The 21,461-nt window shown below is 36.6% G+C and overlaps 1 protein-coding gene, 2 long non-coding RNA genes and 1 pseudogene across 4 annotated transcripts in view; 2 read left to right on the top strand and 2 right to left on the bottom strand.

The window, feature by feature from the left end:
* LOC309505830 (olfactory receptor 52K1-like) overlaps positions 1 to 8,107 on the top strand; it is a 41,553-nt pseudogene extending 33,446 nt beyond the window's left edge. The window contains exons 2-3 of the transcript in view: positions 6,829 to 7,192; positions 8,048 to 8,107. The product of the transcript in view is annotated as an olfactory receptor 52K1-like (transcript). The remainder of the gene's footprint in view (positions 1 to 6,828; positions 7,193 to 8,047) is intronic.
* Positions 1 to 21,461, bottom strand: part of LOC309505828 (olfactory receptor 52D1-like) — a gene marked incomplete at both ends in the record, with an annotated part of 227,415 nt that overhangs the window by 83,027 nt on the left and 122,927 nt on the right. The window lies entirely within an intron of this gene.
* LOC309506813 overlaps positions 1 to 21,461 on the bottom strand; it is a 186,835-nt gene that overhangs the window by 74,159 nt on the left and 91,215 nt on the right. The gene's annotated exons all lie outside the window — the stretch shown is intronic.
* The window catches only part of LOC309506815, a 99,988-nt gene continuing 91,301 nt past the window's right edge, over positions 12,775 to 21,461 (top strand). The window contains exons 1-2 of the long non-coding RNA XR_014208935.1: positions 12,775 to 12,910; positions 13,012 to 13,057. This is a non-coding gene — a long non-coding RNA (uncharacterized lncRNA). The remainder of the gene's footprint in view (positions 12,911 to 13,011; positions 13,058 to 21,461) is intronic.

The raw sequence follows: 21,461 nt of genomic DNA, 5'->3' as shown, positions 1-21,461 counted from the left end.
CATAACAAACAAATAATATAAACGATCGCAAATAAAACATAAAATAAAACAAAATATATGAGAGGGAAAGAGAAAGTGAGAGAGTTTAAAGGAGAGAGTTTAAATGAGAGAGTTTAAGGTGTGTATGTAAGGTGTGTGTGTAAGCGTGAAAAGGGAGGTGTGTGTGGTTTTTAAAGCACGTGCGTATGTTTTCCTAGGAACGCGTGCGTGTATGTGTGTGCGTTTTTTAAAGCACGTGCGTATGTTTTCCTAGGAACGCGTGCGTGTATGTGTGTGCGTGTTGGTATGAGAGCACGTGTGGGAGTAAGGGTGTGTGTGTGAGGATAAGTGTGTGCGTAAAGAATGAATGAGAGAATTTAGAGAAAGGCACAGACAGTTTACAACATTCCTTCACACCGAGACCCCAACAGTTTCTAGTAATTATTAGACAACTTAAACAGCATTTCTTTCGGATTGCGAATTTAAGAATGTAAGGTTTTACTTTACTTGTCCTCGCTCATTTAGGCCCTCGTTTCGTGCGTCTGTTGTGTACAAAGGAGCCTGGAACACGTGGTCTGGTGCGTCGTCAAGGCGGAGCTCGTTGCGATGGTAACTCAGAGCGTTCAACTTAGCCGAAGATGATTTAGCCTTAAGTTGGTTTTCTTTGGTTTGTAAGAAATTATCAAACTGAGGTAAACTATCAAGAAAAGAAAGACTTAGAATAGAAAACGAAAATAAAAACAAATGAAAGTTTCTTTGAAGAAGGAAGGAGGCGGGTCTCTCTCTCTCTCTGGCGAACTGCTACCAGAATAGAGAGGACGCGCCGTGTTTTGAAGGCGCTAAGCCTCCGCCTTCTGGCGTACGTGATCCAATCGTCTGTTACGACGTGTTGTTGCCACCTCCTTACATTTCGCAGAGCTATACGCCCCTTCCGATTATGTATTAACCTAATAAATTCGGTTATAACCCTTGATAGCCCGGGATTAATGAAAGAAAGCATAATTTTATACATTGAGTTAAGGATTCAACACCGTAGGTTCTTCCTGAACCCAATGGTACCGCGAATGATGATTCTGTGATCTGAGGATACATAGATACATGATTTCTCGTGATTGCAGGCGCATCACATTAATTACATCCCACTAAAGCTTCATAGGTATATCAGCGTGGTTACAGGGATCATACACACATCAAGAAATATATTTTAAACATTTTACAAGGTAACATTGATCACATGTGGTCGGGTATGAGAGAGAGTCTCTGTGTGAGTGTGTGTCGACCCAGGCTGAGAGTTCACAACCGCGCGCTGAACTTCTGTCCTCGAGCCACGGGGTCGAGAGGCTATGTGTGTGCGTTTTTAGAAATCACTGATCGTCTGTATACTTCTGTGGGCAGTGCGTAAGTCCCCCATATTTATCAGTCCAGGCCGAGTTCGCCCTGGCTGTGTGGAACACTTGATATAATATGCTCTTATCAGAGCTCTATATTACAGGAATGAGGCTATTCTAGCCCCTCTTCCCGGATTCTCTGTGAGTCCCTTGTGATTAGGCACTGTATGAGCCCCGGGCACTTGCCCTTGGGACTTTAGTGTTATGTCTCAAGCACGCACGGCGTTTTACACTGTGTTCCCCTAGCGTAAGATACTTACGCAAGTACGAGAGACTAACGTAACCTCGGTTCTCTCTAGAAGAGGGAACGAGTACTTGCGTATCTTGCCGTGCATGCGTCACGTTCTGATTCGCTTCAGCGATGAAAAAAAAATGACCAAACCAGCCTCTCTGGGCCGTATTTATAGCCCTAGCCCCACCCGCTTTCGGCGGGACATGACGTAATGGGCGCGAAGCACCCTCATTGGTTCTGGCGTCATGAGGGGCCTCTATCGATAGGCTGGTGCAGTTGCCGCAGAGCAGCCAATGGGCGCGCGAGCTGTCTCGCCCATGTCTGCATGCTGCTGCAATGCGTTTTACATTATTGCAAAATTAAGGATAATTTTTGGCTTCAATATCTCGAGGAAAAGAGGTTTTCCCCTAGCGTAAGATACTTACGCAAGTACTCGTTCCCTCTTCTAGAGAGAACCGAGGTTACGTTAGTAACCGAGTACGTTTGTTACCTGCAATTTTAATGAAGATGCAATGATGGTCATTTCAGAGTATATAACATAAGGTATTTATAATAATGTTTGTAAAGTAAATAACAACAACAACAGTTTTTCTTAGACTGTGTTGAATTATTACTGTGCTAACCATTAATTTCACTGAAGGATTATTATATTACTGATCACACTTTACAGTTAGGGTCACCATTCTTGTATAAGACACTGTGGCTAAACATTCTGAGCTGAATGTTTATTTATTTATTTATGGTGTAAAAACATATGAACTTTGTGTGCTCTCTTCCTCAGGTCAATGAAAGTTTTCCTTGTGTAAGGAAAATGGAAAATGGAACATATTTTTACTTCATGTTGTAACAATAACGACTCGGGGTAAATGTGAATTAGCTCAAGAATATAGGGAATTTTGGATATATTAATAATTATGACTCATGGTCATAATTCATAAGTCGCATGTACATTTATTTTATCAATTATCGAGATTACCTTGTTCTGTACTGTCTGATCATTACAGTTAAGAAGGGGGTATCCCTTTTCAAACTCCAAGAAAGTTTTATCTTCTGGCCACGAATATCAAACTTTCTGAGTTTATGAATTAAAACTACTCAAGGTAGTCAATATCGAGCTTGTAGCTTAGATCTTTAAGTTTCATTGACTTTATAAGGTGGGTTTTCCAACACAGAGACAATTAAAAGTATAAATGGGTTTATTAATAAAATGGCACACACTAGAGATTATATAAACTACAAACATAAACGTACGTAAAAATGCAAACAAACAAACAAACATTTAACCGAACAAAAACATAAACATAGCGTGATCAGAATGAAATGAAATGAAAGAAAGAAAGATATAGAGGGAAGATAGAGGGTAACTTAGTTCACAGACCTAAGACCTGGACACCTGAAATCAGCGTTTAGAGAGAGTTACGTTACGTGCAAGATTCTGTGCTCTTTCAGTGTGGTGCTGAAAAGGGGGCGCGCGTGCGCGTGTCCGGCTGGTTTGCGTCTAGCTTCGTCTTCTGGGTCGTTTCGCAAGACGATGTAAAGGCTCACTTGAATTTAACGTTACCGAGAAAGTTCAGATTCGTCTCCCGGGATGGGAGAGGCTGGAAATCTTAGTTGCAAAGACCGGCAGCTACGACTCGAACATGGGTTCGTTCGATGGAGAAGGCCAGGGCCTCCTTCAGATGTTCCTTGGAGAAGCGCTGCGCCGGGGAGAAGAAGGTCCGAAGAGAGGAAATTGAGTTGGAAGAGAGAGTTGGAACTGAAGGTTTGGACTTTTATCAGTGTCCCATGTGCCGTCCCCTCCTTCGTGTAGGACGAATCAGCTGTCGAGAATTTTCGAGCGGGAAGATTCCTTTGTCCGGTTAGACACGCCCACTCGAATGAGTCATGAGTGACTTTAACTTGAGAGGATTTTCTCCAGACATATGAACTTATAAACATGCCCTGACATTTGTGCTTTTTTCAGTTGCTTATAAACATATTAATGGCAAAGGTATAATTACACTCTATTTAGCACAAACAGGGCTACCATAATATGTGAGCAACATGCATGTACATGTTTGTATTTTTGAGAGAATAATGTTTATGCATGGTTATTGAAAAAACTAAAAACTAAAGTTTCTGAAATAAGGCCACAAAACACATACTAAATATGTGACAATAAGACTTTTGACTAATGGATGTCATGGCCTAGAGTTTTTTCTTCAAAATGATGTGAAAATCATCCTGCCCTTATCATTCACATAACACAATACATTGATTTAAATCTTGTAAAACACTTTTTGTTTGTAAAGGCAATATGCGCAAGGGGCGTCAACCATTCAACAGCATCATGCATATGTAGTGGTTCACACCTGAGGAGACAATGGGGCCCGCATACTTAATGAGCCATTCATTCAGGTGTGTCACCTATAGCCACAAGAAAGAATGCAAGAGCAATATATATATATATATATATATATATATATATATATATATATATATATATATATATATATATATATATATATATATATATTCTACCAAATTGGTTCACAGTTGGAAGCATGTCAATTTTTTTTTTTTTTTTTTTTTTTTTTACAAATTGTGCTTGCAAATTGTATAATATCCAAGGAAAACATGTCTAGTAATTGTGCAGTTAATTCTCATACTGTATTTTCAGCTTTGGAATATGTATCCTCTCCCCAAATTTGTCAATAATAAAACACAATAAAAATTATTTAAAGAAAAGGCTTATATTTACCTTTTAAAATTTGTTTACATCTACCTTGTAAATATATATTTTTTATTAAAAAGGTTACAATTACAACAACAATTGAAGGGTAATCTTTCTTTGTAAAAACTAAAGTAGGCTTATACATTTTATCATACATATTTCAAAGTTAAGGATTCATTACTTCGAATATAGCCTACATTGACAAAACATACTATATTTAAAGGTGCCCTAGAATGTGAAATTGAATTTATCTTGGCATAGTTAAATAACAAGAGTTCAGTACATGGACATGACATACAGTGAGTCTCAAACACCATAGTTTTCTCTTTCTTATTTAAATCTCGTTTTTGAAAAACACCCCTGAAAAACAGGCGAATCTCCACATAACACCAACTGTGACGCAACAGTCGGGATCATTAATATGTACGCCTCTAAAAATGTGCATATGCCAGCCCATGCTCAGTGCCAGGCGGAACTGCGCAGCCGAATCATCAGAAGTTCTGCAGGTGAAGAAACAAGCAGGAGGAGGATCATAGGGAAAATGGCAGATCTATCTATAATCGGATACCGCTACAGTTTAATTCGAAGTTGTTAGTTGCTCTGCCCATTTCACCACGGACTGTTTTTCTAACCTGGAACAATATCAAGCAGCCAGGCTTCTCTCGGCGTCTCAAACGGACGAAGGGGGCAATTTCAACTAACGTTATATTCCCGCAAGCGGTAAGTAGTGATTTTATTAACGATAATTTACACTGTGTTATCTAGATCCAGCGCGATATTGTTTTTTCCTCGAGAGACATCATGGCTTGCAAACGAGCGAACGAAGCATGGCAGTTGCTCAGTGTTTGGATGTACAAATGAACACAAAAGTATTTTTTTAGCTCCTTCATCCGTGCCTCTGAAGAACCAGTGGGTTATGTGAATTTCTGATGTGTAATTGTTCAAGTTCAAAGACAGATAATCTTTCTCTCAAAGTCGTTCAACACTGTTTATGCATCAGTAAATCGCGTTGCAGTGATAAGATCTTCATTCACGCGATCAACAGGCTGTCATCTGTTCAATGCTCATCTGCAACCTTTTATGTGATGGGAATAGATCTAAATACTTAAAAAACTTCTCATGATTCGTTAAGCCCGATAGCTGTAATAGTAAAAACGTATAAAAGCTGTAATAGTAAAAGTTTTCCAGATAGCTCTACATGTAATGCCAGATATTTCATATGCAAGCATGTCAGCCAATCACAGCAGTGGGCAACAACACTGAAGTCTCACAGCAGACACGCCCCTTCAAACAGAGTGTTCAAATCAATAGATGAAATCAGGCTAGGAAATATGCCTTTTATTTCTAAATTATAACCAATTTTGATCTAAAAAACATACTAACATTATAAGGGCACCCCAGGAAACATTATAAAATAATAAAATAATCCATTCTACGGCACCTTTAACATATTAGCAAAAATTGGCAAACAAAAGCTTATTTGAGGTGGCAGATATTTTACAGTAAAAATGTGTAATCTATCCAAAACTAATCAACGAAATGTTGTCTTTCATTTGTCTGTAACATAGGTCTTTCGTTTTTATTATAAGGAATATAAATGTTAATTTGCAGTTTAATACGTTGCTTATACAAATACATTTTATTTCAACATATTTCAGTCGATTTTTACTCAGTATAGCAAAATAGTTTGCTAAAAGCAGATCATTCATTCACACACAGAAACGCAATTCAAATTTAAACCGTCTTTTTGCGAGTTGTGGTAAACAGCCATCTCTGCCAGAAAGGAATTTATTCATTCACACAGAAACGCGATTTACTTGAGAATGAAAAAAAACTTACTACAGTATTCCATCCGTTGCTCCTCGAAATACCAGCACTTCTGAGGTAAGTTTTCCATTATTATTATTCCTCACAGCGCTGCGAGACAGTGTAGACGACTACACTTATCTGAATAAACTTGATGTGTTTTCTCGAGCTGATATGTGGGCGTTCACAGTTTGTATGGGATCGTCTCAGTCATTTGCGTTTGAATAGCGCGTGCTCTCCGTGGGCGGGGCCGATTAAAACGTAATGAGCTGAGATGAGCTCGACTGGAATCGCTCTCTTTTAATACAGATTTCACAAGATGAGAATATTTGTTTTTATATAAATTACTTCATTTAAAAGAAGAGAATTCAAGCTTCATGCCTGTGTGTCTGTATGCCTGTTTGACTGAGTATTCGCTCAGTTATTGTTCATTTTCGGACGCGTTTCAGAATGGACTTCACTGGCAGAGAGAAGGCAGAACTCGCTTCGTGTTTATTTTTCTTTATTTGGCAAAAAGCACAACACTTTGTTTTTATTGTGAGTATATACAAAAATAATACACATTTAACAGAATCGATTGATGTATGAAACTCCTATGGAAAATCAAAGTCAACAGAGTATTTATGAGTTTGTTTTACACTGATAAAAAAAAAGCGAGCTGGTATCGCCGGCGATACAGCCGACCTCAGGGGGTTAATGGCATTTGATAGGTTTGTTGCAATCAGTAAACCTTTACATTACAACAACATAATTACCACACGGCTTCTAACTGTTCTAATAGTTATAGCATGGTTTTATCCAATAACTTTTGTTGGTATTAGTGGTCTTTTGACTGCAAGGTTGACAATATGTGGTAACAAATTGCTAAAGGTGTATTGCCACAACTATGAAATTGTCAAACTCTCATGTGTGAACAATACTATTATTAATATTTATGGCCTGATTGTAATGATCACAACAGTTTTGATCCCTTTGAGTTTTATACTGTATACCTATGTCAAAATTATTATAATTTGTCAAAGAAGCACACGAGAGTTCAGGAGCAAAGCATATAAAACTTGTATTCCACACATGGTGATTCTTTTAAATTTCTCAGTTGCTATTTTTTGTGAGCTCACCTTGAGTCGATTTGTGAATGGAGAACTTCCTATAGCGCTGAGTGTGATCATTTCACTTGAATTTATTGTTATACCACCCTTTGTAAACCCTATTGTTTATGGTCTAAACTTTCCTGATATCCACAAAAAAATTTGCCATCTTATAAAAGCCTCCAAATAGCCTGCTTTGTTTCTGTTGTAATACTGTAACACAGCAAACATAAAGATAATTGTTCAATCATGCAGTCAAACACAATCTAGTTGTGAGTGATTGCTAAATGTGATAGTTTTCACCTTTCTGAATTCTATACATATTTCCTTTGACCAGAGAGCAATCAGAGAGTATCTTTGACTGACTGAACTGACTGAATAATGGGTCCATCCATATCATACGAGCTCAGATTAATAACTTTATAAATATAATATAAGATTCCAATACATATTTTAGAAATGACTGACTATTAGTGTCAGTAATTCTTTATAATTGTATTGTTTAAAAATAATAAGAATAAAATAATTGTCTTTTTTAAACTGGTGTAATTTTTTTTAACATTTTGTTATTCTGCATGCAAAGCATTACATTGTCAGACTGAACCTGGCTTATTTTTATAAATAACGATTTAGGAATCAGTTTTGAGAGGTTCAAACAATAGCTGTCAACATACTTTATATCAAATTATTACAAATGGCGATATTTGGTGTAGTTATATCTATTGATAATAGAAATAATAATAATAAAAGTGATTCAATGCCAGAATACTAACACTATTCTGTTTATAACCAGCTTGCAAAGATGAAACCAGTGTAACATGAATGTTCTGTTTCTATTCAGTCCCAGCTAGCAGGGAACGTTCTTAGAACTTTGGCTAACATTCCCTACAAGTTTGGTTAATGTTCTGAAGAAAACATTTGAATGTAATGTTTAACGAATATTTTAAGGATGTTTTCTCATTTTAAAAAATGTTCCTCTAACGTTAAATGTAAACTAAGATATAACATTTTTCAAAGGATGTTTTGGGAATGTTTCTGATGTAACAAGTTGTACAATGATCTCAATATAACATTGTCCCAATGTTTCATGATAACAAAAGAAGAACATTCTCTCTGTCACATTAGGAAAATGTTTTGAGGATATCATTGAGAGATGAGATGTTGAATGTTCTTTATAAAATGTTCTTCTAATGTGACGAGTTAACACAATTAGAACATTTTACTTGCAACATTTTGAGCATATTTTGGGAATGTTGTTAAAGTTAAAGTTTGTACAATGATCTCAAAATAACATTGTCCCAATGTTTCATGAAAACAAAAGAAGAACATTCTACTTGCAACATTTTGAGCATATTTTGGGAATGTTGTTAAAGTTCAAGTTGTACAATGATCTCAATATAACATTGTCCCAATGTTTCATGATAACAAAAGAAGAACATTCTACTTGCAACATTTTGAGCATATTTTGGGAATGTTGTTAAAGTTAAAGTTTGTACAATGATCTCAAAATAACATTGTCCCAATGCTTCATGGAAACAAAAGAAGAACATGCAACATTTTGAGCATATTTTGGGAATGTTGTTAAAGTTAAAGTTTGTACAATGATCTCAAAATAACATTGTCCCAATGCTTCATGGAAACAAAAGAAGAACATGCAACATTTTGAGCATATTTTGGGAATGTTGTTAAAGTTAAAGTTTGTACAATGATCTCAATGTAACATTGTCCCAATGTTTCATGATAACAAAAGAAGAACATTCTCTCTGTAACATTAGGAAAATGTTTTGAGGATATCATTGAGAGATGAGATGTTGAATGTTCTTTATAAAATGTTCTTGTAATGTGACGTGTTAACAAAGCTAGAACATTGTAAATGTAACATTTTGAGGATGTTTTGAGGATGTTGCTGAGATAACAGATTATATAATGTTCTCAGTAAAACATTGACACAATGTTCCATAATAACAGAGGAGGAACATTATCAAATCAACGTTCGTAAAATGTTTTGAGGATATCACTGAGACCTGAGATGATGAGTGTTTTTTTATAAAACGTTCTTGTAATGTGACGTGTTAACAAAACTAGAACATTTTAAATGTAACATTTAGCAATCAAACTACACAATTATTGTTAAATTGAGCTTGCTGGTCAGACAGCAGGCCAACAGGGTTCACGATGGAACATATGGTGCGTTTAAGTCCTCCTGGGAAGTTTGTATTCATGAGATTTTACAATTTTTTACATTTTTTTTTTTTTTATGTTTTAAATTAATGAAGCCACTGTAAACTTTATCATCACATATTATATTTTCATATTATAATGCTATCATATTTTGTGCAGGCATTAGCTTACTTCATTGTCACTGCTGAATACCTATAGTGGTATTCCACAATGTTTCTCACTGACACACCCCTAACTCTTCAAGATCGGGGTTAAAGAAAATCCTGAGCTTCATATTCTCATCATTGTGGTGGCGTTCAACTAAATACGATCTTTATGACATGACTTGAATGCACCAATAGCTCTAGCTTAATTAGGGACAATCCATACAAACACTCTTTGCTAAAATACATTACAGACTGTCACAGTGAGAAGTTATTCGTCCTGTATCAACGCTAAAGGCCTAACCACTGCAGTCAACACCTTGGAGTATCCATGCTGTTAAATAAAAGTCTGTAGACAAGGGTTAGGGTTAGAGTTAAGGTTAACCTTAACCCTTAATTTCTAACCCAGACCCGGTTTCACAGACAGAGTTTATTAAGCCAGGATTAGGCCTTAGTGCATTTAATTAGCTTTTAAAAATGTGCCTTACAAAAAAGAAAAAAGAAACATTACCGGTGTGCATCTTCAGACAAAACAATGGCACTGACATATTTTAAGATATGTCAGTGCAAGTTGCTTTCAGGTAAAACAGCTCAAACGTGCATTTTAGTCTGGGACTACAGGCTTAAACCTTGCCTGTGAAACCCGGGGTATATGTTGCAACTTGTATAGAATTATGCCAATGTTAGCAAAGTGTTGTGTTGGACAGAGGATTAACCCTAAACCAACAGGTTGTGTAACAGTGCCACACAGGGTGAAAAGCGCTGACATTATTAGGCATAAGAGCAGGGCCGGCGCGTGCACTTCTGCCGCTCTAGGCGAAAAACATTTGTGCCGCCCCTAGGGCTGGTCCGAATACCATTTTTTCAGCTTCGAAGCTGCGGTAGTAATGAACATCGAATATTCAAAGCTTCGAGAGGGTGCTGAACATATTCTTCTCTCTAATAAAGGCAGGAATCTCTATGTGTCTATATGTCCGTTTGCATTTTGATTATTTCGAGAACCGTTCATCCAATCGACTTCACAAGGGAGTGCAGTGTAGCATTTGGTGGTGCAATATAGATGGACACGCGAGACATGACACGTTCAGAATTAATAAACTTTTAGTAAACTACAGAACACCGCGAGCGGGAAGCGGCGCACCTCAAGCGGGCAGGGCTTATATACTTGACGCACGCTGCACTAGCAATATAAAACGCACACACACATGTCTGTTAAATTAAGCAATACTTTAAGGTAGTCTATATTTTTCTGACTAACAAATTACTGACACAGTAAAGGGTAGATTTAAATTAAGAAAAACAAAATTTCAATAAAGAAAAACGAAATTTAAATAAAGAAAAAAACAAAATGTAAAATTTAAATAAAGAAAAAACGAAATTTAAATAAAGAAAAAAACATTTAAATAAAGAAAAAACAAAATTTAAAATTTAAATAAAGAAAAAACGAAATTTAAATAAAGTAAAACGAAATTTAAATAAAGTAAAACGAAATTTAAATAAAGTAAAACGAAATTTAAATAAAGAAAAACGAAATTTACATAAAGAAAAACGAAATTAAGTTAAATTAAAATCGAGATTAATTTAGATTGATAATAATGGGTAAAAAGGCTAATAGCCTATATTTTGTTTCTATTGTTATATTTTCCACAATGTCAAAGCAACGCAGCTTAACCCAAAACACAAGCTCAGGCATGCACTTCTGTCCATACAAACTCCGCTGTTCTGCGCTCTAGCCAGAGAACACTCCCGTTGCAGGAACACTTTAGGCCAAGAGGAAGCAAATATATACATATACTATATGCGTAGGTGGATGTGATCGGGGATTTTGGCTGTGTAACATTTAAAGCCACTTAAATGAACGAAATGACTCAAATAAAGATTCGTTCATTTTAATGAACGAGATCGAACAAGAGAGTCAGTAAAATTATCCGAACTTCCCATCACTCAGTCATGAGTCATGACTCGTGAGAGCAGGGGGTGGGGCGGCGCGGGGCGGCGCAGGGCGGCGCAGCGGCAGCTCAGCAAATCATATAGCCTATTTTGTGAATTGTTCATTCCCGATTGGCACACATTTTGCCGCCCTTACAAAAGTGCCGCTCTAGGCAATTGCCTAGTTCGCCTATATGGACGCGCCGGCCCTGCATAAGAGTGTTTCTAAAGGAAAGGTCAACATTTTGTTAAAGTGCAAAAGGATCATTATGGGTCACATGGATGTAACTCTAATGTCAAAAATACAAAAATGGTGTGCACATCCCAAACACCCAGATTGGGCGCAGGTGCAGGACAACTAAATGATATAGACAAAATAAAGAAGTGTGAAGTCCGCACACTGAAAATTACTGCTCCAAAAGAGTTCAAGCAACGTTTCGACTCTCAGGTCTTCATCAGGCTCAATCAACTCTAATGTCACCATGATACCAATCCATTAGTTTTTCATGTAGGTATACAGAATTGTATATGAATACATATGCAATGTTTGCTCTGTTTAATATAAAATATGTTTGCTCTTTTAAATTGCTGTTTGGCAGAGCAGTGGTAAATATATGTTGTTATATATGGTAGCCTATATATTATTTATTATTATTATTTATATGTTATTGTAAGTTTAATTTTTAATCATGCACTGCAATAAAGACACCATTTAACCATTTGATTAAATATAACAGCCAGCTTACAAATACAACTAAATAAATAGCACATGTAAATTTTTTCATATTCTTTCTTTTAAAACATGCCATCTTTTCCTATTATTGCAATGTTACCACATTATTGGCTGTCTCTTCGAGTTGTTTTGAGCATGATTGGTTATTCAGACTGTCATCCAGGAATCTGGCCAATGACAACTATGCGCGCCTTTTACTGGCCAAGTTTGAATATTCGTCTGTTGGAGTGAGTGCTGCTGCTCGGGATCTTCAGTACTAGCCTCCTTTGGTTCTGTGGCTTTTACATTGTTTAAAACATGGATTATTTTGCATCGTACTGTTACATTTTTATTTTGAGCGAGTTTTAACAACATAGCCTACGTGTAACGGACATATTGCAATCTGCGGAAGGTAAATAACTTTATTTTATATAATAATAAATTCTGATACATCAAAATATAGTATGTTAAATTAAGAATCTAATGTTAAATGCGATTAGAGCAATATCGATATGTCAATGTATTAGGCTAAGCATGTGTAAATATTGTCAGTTAACTTAGTTTTTGATAAAAAATAAAATAAAACTCAGCATAGGAGCTTTACAATGAGTGAACTGAGAACATTGTGTCTTTACAGAGAGGAACTCGAACCACACTATGCAAACTAGGCTTTTGAATATTGTTGATCGGCCTACCGATCCGTCAAAATGATGAGTCATCATAATATGTTTTTGAGCTGGTGAGTAAAATTTTGCAAGCTTTTGCAAATGTCTCTTTTAGTAAGTAAATACAAATAGCTAATAATTATTGCTGTATGTGTATGTTTCCCTCATTATCCAGGAATTTTGGGAATAAATATTATCCAGCCACACGATCTTAAGTTGCGGTGAGTAACATTAGCCTATTGTCATAGTAAAATACACGTGAAATAGAGGCAGAACATGTAAACTCTGCTCAAAGGCACACTGGTCCAAACCCTCCAGACAATATTTTACCTGTCTTCTTGATATGAGTTTACGGGCCTAGCTGACCCAAACATAAATGTCCTTTCAAAATGAAATTATTTTCAAACCTGTATGAATTACTTCTGTGAAACACAAGAATGTTGGCAATAAAACAACACTGGAACCCATAACATTGGAAGCCATTTTATGGAAAAAAAAAAAAACAGTGAAGGCATTTCTCAAGATATCTTAATTAAGGTTATACAAAATAAATTCATACAGTTTTGGAACAACATGGAGTAAATACAGAGAGAACTCAATTTTTTTTGGATGAGCTGTTCTTTTAGGACATGTTCCCAGGGTCCTTTGCTAAATTAACCATGGTTTTTATTATAGTAAAAGTGTAGAAACCATGTTTTTATGGTGGATTGATTACAATAATTTATTACCATTTACAGTGCTATGCATAAATTTAGACACCCATGCTAAAGTTGACTAAAAAGAGGAATAAAAAATCATCTTTTGCTAATTGAACTTAATGCTTTAATAAAATAAAAAAAGGAAAAATCCAACCTTTGATTACAATAATTTATTACCATTTACAGTGCTATGCATAAATTTAGACACCCATGCTAAAGTTGACTAAAAAGAGGAATAAAAAATCATCTTTTGCTAATTGAACTTAATGCTTTAATAAAAATAAAAAAATAGGAAAAATCCAACCTTTAAGGACACCAATTTTCTTTGTGAATGAATAATGTATCGTAAATAAATGTTCTTCCTTAAAATACAGGGTGCATAAGTCTGGACACCCCTATGTTAAATTCCCATAGAGGCAGGCATATTTTTTTTTTTAAAGGCCAGTTACTTCATGGATCCAGGATACTATGCATCCTGATAAAGTTTCCTTGGCCTTTGGAATTAAAATAGCCCCACATCATCACATAGCCTTCACCATACCTTGGCATGGTTTTATTTCAGTTAGCCTAATAGCTGGTTTGATTTGCATTGAGAGATGATCTTATAGAAAGTACTCCATGCCAGTCTCTAGGTATGGTGAAGGCTATGTGATGATGTGGGGCTATTTTAATTCCAAAGGCCAAGGGAACTTTATCAGGATGCATAGTATCCTGGATCCATGAAGTAACTGGCCTTTAAAAATAAAAATCTGCCTGCCTCTATGGGAATTTAACATGGGGTGTCCAGACTTATGCACCCTGTATTTTAAGGAAGAACATTTATTTATTTACGATACATTATTCATTCACAAAGAAAATTGGTGTCCTTAAAGGTTGGATTTTTCCAATTTTTTTTTTATTAAGGCATTAAGTTCAATTTCCAAAAGATGATTTTTTATTCCTCTTTTTAGTCAACTTTAGCATGGGTGTCTAAACTTATGCATAGCACTGTAGTTAGTGTAGCGAAACCATGGTTAATGATAGTAAGGGTTCTCCAGATTTATATAACACTTAAGGAACACATTAAAAAATGGTCCTATGTCACCCAGATCAATAGTCCGTTAACACACATTAACACACTTTTTACATTTTCTTAAGATCAAGCATTGGAACAATGTTTACAGAGCAGAACAGGCACCAACAGAGTCCATCAGTAAGTATCCACTGAAGTATATAAATTCATAGTCAATTTTAAAGGCACAATGCACTCCAAAATAAAAAAGATAATTTTTTTTCTCCCTCGTGCCATCCCAGATGTATATCTGACTTTCTTTCCACAGAGATTTTTAGAAAAATTATCTATTATTGTAAGCCAATAAAATGCAAGTGCATGCTCCAGAAACTATATACAGCCTACAAACAGCCTGCTGTGTTGTTAATAAAGGCCTTCTGAAGTGAAGCGATGCATTTGTGTAAGAAAGAAATATATACATATTTAAAACTTTAGCTAGTAAAATAACTAGCTTCCGACAGACGGCCGTACGCATCGATTTACAACGAAAGAGTAGGTGAGAAACTGACCTGACGCACAACGTATTCAAGAACGCGGAAGCGCAGAGGATGGAGAAAAACTAAACACCAGGCATGAATTAGAAGTCAAGTCAAGTATATTTGAATAGCGCTTTTCACAATACAGATTGTATCAAAGCAGCTTCACAGTATTAAATTAAAATAATACAACAAGGTTTGTTTCTAGTGGAATTTATTGATTGATAAAATTAAATTAAATATCCCCCAAATATCCCCAACTGAGCAAGCCAAAGGCAACAGTGGCAAGGAACCGAAAAACTCCATCAAGTGACCTAATGGTGTCCTAAAACTCCATCAGGTGACCTAATGGAGAAAAAAAACCTTGGAAGAACCCAGGCTCAGTCGGGGGCCAGTTCTCCTCTGGCATTTATGAGGCCGGATTGTAAGATTAAAAATATTATATGAATGCTTGGCTGAAGAGACTTTAATCTAGTTTTAAACTGGGAGAGCGAGTCTGAGCAACGAACAGTATCAGGAAGACTATTCCAGAGTTTTGGAGCCAAATGTGAAAATGCTCTCCCTCCTTTGGTGGTTCTGGATATCCTAAGTCTAAAACGAGAATTTTTAAAGAGAAATGTGGGAGAAGCTTGAATTTATTGCCTAGCCCTGTTTGTTTGAATCGCAAGAGCCGTCAAAGCTTACAATACTCCTACGCCGTACATCGACAAGAGTTACTCTTTGGGCATAATTTGACTTGCATATGGCTGTCTGCCGGAAGCTAGTTATTTAAGTCAATAAAATTATAAATATGGATATGTGTCTTACACGAACGCATCATTTCGCTTCACCTTTCGCCTTTATTAACCTCCCAGAGCCGTGTGGAGTACTTTTATCATGGATGGATGCATTTTTATGGACTTATCAAAAAAATCCCACAGGGAGCTAAAGAATAAGAAATCTTTGAAGTCCACTTTTTTACTGTCTGTTTCCATCAGTAAAATGACAGTTTTTTTTTTTTTTTTTTTTTTTTCAGAATTGTGAGGCAGGAACACACAATTGCAAGAAAATATCAGAATTGTGAGCTGACTTTTTTACTCCCCTCAGAATTCACCCTTCGAGGGAGTTTGATTGACAGGTATTTATTTTTTACATTTCTATTTTACAAAAATGTATTTTTTACAAAAATTACACAAATTAAACGTTGAGACTTTGTTTCATATCAAAAGTAACCTGCTCTGTCTTGTCTCGGCGTTTAGACCGTTTTTTTCTTTGATCCGCATGTATTTTTCATTGCGTGACAACAGGATGTGGGGCGTGAGAGCGCCATGACTTGTTGGACATAGCAACAGTAACTAAAGGGGGCGGGTCTTTGCAAATTGCATTAACCATGGCTGCCTGTTAATTATCACTGGACTACTTCGCTCTCGCATCTCCCAAAAGTTAATTTTTTTTGTTTTCTTTATTCCATTTTAATGGTTTAATTAAATTGCTATAACCAATTATTTAAAATGTAATGATTTAAGCAAAACTTTCTTCAAAGGTTAAACCAAACTTTTATTTTGACGGATTGCCGTGTATACCTTTGAGTCTCTCTGTGTTTTATGATATGATAGTTTTTCTCAAATGAAGCTAAAATGCTGCTGAAGTGACTCTCAGAGCGGCTGTATTGATGAAGTGCATTAATGTCCTCATATAGGCTGAAAACATCGCGAGCGTCATGCGTGCCTCAGTGTGTGTGGTAAATGAAACAGCGCGTCTGTGCCATTCATTCACAGAGACACACAGAACATGCACGATTCCTATTTAAATGGTCTTTATGCGGTTTAATATTGACAGACACTGGTCTATATTGAGCTTTTATCGAAGTTTACTGACCTACTTTTCATCTAAAGGTGTAACTAAGTAACCACCGGAAGTGCGAGTACACTGCTTGGCGATTTTGAACGTTCCGAAACCATAGACAGTATATAAACTGGACACAGCGACCCCATTGGATTCAACGGAGACAAGTGAAGTCAATTAGAAGCACTAACTTCCTGATGGTCGAGCGTACTGCGCAGACTCAAACTGAGCTTGACGACGTAGATGTGACGTGAGCAACCCGTCTATCTACTAGTAGCTGTACCAAGAGAAATCTGAATCATTCCCTTCCGAAACTTGCAGAGACGGAGATCGTGAGTAGGAGGTGTCTATGAGCTAGAAGCAGGAGAAACTTTTGCTAGGTATTCTGATTAATTATTTTGTCATTTTGCCTCCACGTCCCCCCGATTGCCTGCGAGCTTCTCCTCCTGTCCATACGGTAATCTCTCTACGGTGCGACAGAGAGTCGCGTGTTATGACGCAATCGTTAGCCTATTTTTACAAAAACTGCTTCTACGGGGTCATAACGTAAGATACAAGGTAATGGAGCCGTTTATACATTTTCGTGTTTCTTTAGAAATAAATAATGGACAAATGGAGTCTTTATTACTGGTATATAAATCATTCAATGGCCTAGGACCTCAATACATTGCAGATATGCTCACTGAATATAAACCCAACAGATCACTCAGCTCATTAGGATCATATCAGCTAGAAATACCAAGGGTTCACTCTAAGCATGGTGAGTCTGCTTTTAGCTATTATGCCAGCCGCAGCTGGAACCAGCTTCCAGAAGAGATCAGATGTGCTCCTACAGTGGTCACATTCAAATCCAGACTCAAAACACTTCTGTTTAGCTATGCATTTACTGAATGAGCACTGTGCCGCTGTTCGTCCGACTGTACTGTATTGTATTTCATTTTATTTTTCTAAACTGTTTTAATTATTCTTGTTTCTTTTTATTATTTTAATTTCTTCTATGTAAAGCACTTTGAATTGCCATTGTGTATGAAATGTGCTATATAAATAAACTTGCCTTGCCTTGCCTTGCCTTTAAACGCCTCAGATGTAAAGTTATTCGCTGTCAAAGTGACGCCAAAATGAATGGGAGTCAATGGGATGCTAACAGCAGGTGATGGTCCGCTAGCCAATGGCGGCGCCCGGGGAAACTTCAAAATAATATGAAACCCTGCCCCCCTGTCCGAAACCAGGAAATGAGATAAGGGCCTATTGGACTTGATAAATTGCAATTGTAACTTTATATCTCACAATTCTGAGAAAAGACAGCAAAAAACAAAAAAAAAAGCCAGAATTGCTTTTTTTCTCTCAGATTTTCTAATTTATCCTGTGATTCTGACTTTCAAACAGCCAATTGCAAGTTTATATCTCGCACTTCTGAGGAAAAAAAGTTTGAATTGAATTGTTTGAATCGCAATTACCTTTTTTAAAAATTGTATTCCATGGCGGAAACAAGCTTTCATATGCACAGACAGTAGCTCACGTTTAACGTGCAGATTGTGCGCACACAGAAACCTACTGGAGCACAGAAAGTTAGTGTCAACACTGTCCTGTGATTTCTCAATAAGAAACTGCGTAGAAACAGAAGTTATAGCATATATTTATTTCTGCTTTTGAAGTAACTAAAACTTACAGCTTAGCTAATAGCAAAGAGACGATACACAGGTATGATTAAATCACACTAGAAATTGTTCTATCGACAGTGCATTCAAATGCAGTTCTACTTTATCTGTATCTGATTTAAAACAAGCAGAAATCTGTAAGAAATGTAACAATCCATAGACAATACAACTGATGAAAATGAGCTGTTATGTCAGAGCAAAAGCATTGTGGGCAGTGCTGTGACATGCTGCAGCTGTGCTCAAGGCGACCTGAGTTCAAGGTTCACACTTCTCAAGCCAAGTTTGTAGTTTTTCACATAATTTAGCCTCTAGTTGTGTTATTAACATGTATATAATGGATTAAGTATATGTTTTAAATTACAGAAACAAAATAGATACTCATAAGGTATCATATTTATACTTTTAAATAAATTAATCTTTACATAATTTCTGATTAATAATTAGGCTGGCTAATTTTGAAGGTTTTCAAAGTCAATATTGCTTGTGATCTTAATATGTAATATGTATTCGTATTCTTTCTGTTTACACTGTTGCACTGTTGAGGAAAAACCATGCACACAGAGAATGGAGCTCAATTCTGCTAACTGGGAGAGCAGCTGAAAAACTAGAAGAGAAGAACAGTAGAACACCTATTAATGCAGATGACTCTATTATTTTTCTGCAAGAACCAAGACAAGCAAAGACTGATGATGAGCGCTCTGAGCAAACAGCAGTCAAGACGTGTGATTGCACATTGGACTTTACTGAGTTCTTCATGTAATGTTGGGCATCTACTGTACGCATAACTTCTAATAATTTATGTGGATGCCAAAAATTAAACCTGTTCGATTTTTATGTTTTATTTTTTAGATTAATAAAATTGTATGTTTTAACAATGTTATAGCTAATCATTTTTAAGAGAACATTTTGGGAACAAAAATAAAACTTCCCACTAAAAACTTTATAAGAATGTAAAGTGATAATGTTCTAAAAATTTTATGATTAAACCCAGACGTGGGTAGTAACGAAGTGCATTTACTTCGTTACATTTACTTGAGTACTTTTTTAGAAAAATTTTACTTTTAAGAGTAGATTTGAATGTGGGTACTTTTTACTTTAACTCGAGTACATTTCTAATGAAAAAAACTGTACTTTTACTTCGTTACATTGGGCGACGTTCCTCTCGTTACTTTATTTTAATGCAATATGTGTTGTTAAATGCATAGTTTATTCCAAGCGCGCTGTATCTTTTTTTCTGGACTTGAGCGATGCTCAATTCACAAATGAATCACTCTTTTGAGTCGATTCTGTTCAAAGACTTCATCAAACAAGTTCAGATCTGTCTAAGGCCCTGTCCCAAATGGCACACTCCGGACTTGTGGACTTCCTCAGAGTCCACACTTTGGTGACGTCATGTAGTGCAGACCTATAGGGCCCTTGGCGCGAGTCCACGAGGGCGCATTGAGAGGTATTTTTGGGACAGACTCGCTCGGCATGCCGGAAATAACGGTCTGGTTGTTATTGGACAGGAGAAATCACATTTTTGCGCTCCGACGTCTTATCTGCATGTCCACTACACAGCCTAATTTTACAGTTCTATATTTTGATATTATGCATATCACCTGGGCATTAGACAATAGATAAATCATGCTTATTTAAATGATGTATACAGTTGTACATAATAATACATAATTTTCCATTTGAACTAAGATTACAATTTTAAAACATAATTTAAACATATTTTTTTCAATTTACAGGTTTCAATATTCATACTATGTTTACATATGACTCAGTAAAGCCCTGCCATTCGGTTCTATTTATTTAATGAATCATAATGCGATCGTATTATTAAACACGCTATTATTATGTTTGAGACATCAACCACTGGTCGATGACCATAATGTTTGTATAAACTGTAGGTAACAACTGGTAAAATGTACATTTAGGTCATAAAAACAGTAATATTTTCTTCACAGCCATGTCAACAATTATCCGTGAGTGAAATCTCCTCCCATCTGTTGTCTGATTGGCCTTTCGCAAGGATTCCTGGGTAGTTAAAGTGCGTGGAGCCTGCATCTATGCGGGCTTCGTGGAAGACCGCTTCAAGGGCACAAAGGGGGCGCTGCTGAGCACACTTCAGAGCGGTAAAATGCTGAATGGGACGGCCTACGGGCTCGTAGACTCAGCGAGCACGCGCAATTCAAGTCCACGAGACCGAAAGTCCGCATGAAGTGCGCCATTTGGGACAGGGCCTAAGTCGGTTCGCGAATCAGTTTGAATGATTCAGTTCCTGATTCTGTTCAGTTCCCTGCACGCACTGAATCATCTGAAGCGATTTCAATTCACACTGGACTCGGAGTCGTAACAGGAAGATTTAAGCACATCAAGAGCGTTAGATGAAGTGGCAGTGGACCTACAGTACAGTCAAGTGAGAGCAAATCTTCAAATGCATCATATTTTTGCCAGCGATGAAGATCTTTATTAGTTGAACATCTTCGTAAGCTGTCTGTGAATGAATGAATGATTCCACAGGAGTCAGGACGATATATTCGATTTCATTTCACTCAGGTAATACATTTTACAACCAAACAGATTATTACGCCACGTTACTAGAAAGTATGACATTACCCGTTTTTTGGACATATACATTAATTTACATTAAATAAAGCTCCCATTGTTCACAGTTTATGAACACCCGCCATCCCGCGGTAGTGTGTGTACCGTATTTTCCGGACTATAAGTCGCTTCGGAGTATAAGTCGCATCAGTCAAAAAATGCGTCATGAAGAGGAAAAAAACATATATAAGTCGCACTGGACTATAAGTCGCATTTATTTAGAAATTTATTTCACAAAATCCAAGACCAAGAACAGACATTTAATCTGGAAAGGCAAGTTGTTCAACTACACAGAACAACAGGCTGAATAGGTGTCCGGTATG

Source organism: Leuciscus leuciscus (genome assembly GCF_965113295.1).
Source record: "Leuciscus leuciscus genome assembly, chromosome: 9".
NCBI classification, from domain to species: domain Eukaryota; kingdom Metazoa; phylum Chordata; class Actinopteri; order Cypriniformes; family Leuciscidae; genus Leuciscus; species Leuciscus leuciscus.
The sequence above is the reverse complement of the archived record's forward strand: the minus strand, read 5'-3'. Positions and strand labels throughout refer to the sequence as shown.